Source organism: Triticum dicoccoides, chromosome 1A (assembly GCF_002162155.2).
Source record: "Triticum dicoccoides isolate Atlit2015 ecotype Zavitan chromosome 1A, WEW_v2.0, whole genome shotgun sequence".
Classification (NCBI taxonomy): domain Eukaryota; kingdom Viridiplantae; phylum Streptophyta; class Magnoliopsida; order Poales; family Poaceae; genus Triticum; species Triticum dicoccoides.
In genome coordinates, this window is record NC_041380.1 from 287,089,304 (window position 1) to 287,089,613 (window position 310).

Sequence of the window (310 nt, forward strand, 5' to 3'; positions counted from 1 at the left end):
TGGCGACGGTGATGATGAAGTTACCGGCGTAGGGCTTCACCTAAGCACTACGACGATATGACCGAGGTGTGTAACTGTGGAGGGGGGCACCGCACACGGCTAAGAGAAGACTTGTTGTGTCTTTGGGGTGCCCCCCTCCCATGTATATAAAGGGGGGGAGGAGAGGTGGTCGGCCCAAGGAGGGCGCACGCCATGGGGAGTCCAACTAGGATTCCCAATCCTAATTGGAGTCCCCTTCCTTTCCAAGAGAGGGGGAGAGAGGGAAGGAGGAGAGGGGAGAAGGAAAGAGGGGGCGCAGTGCAATTCGGAC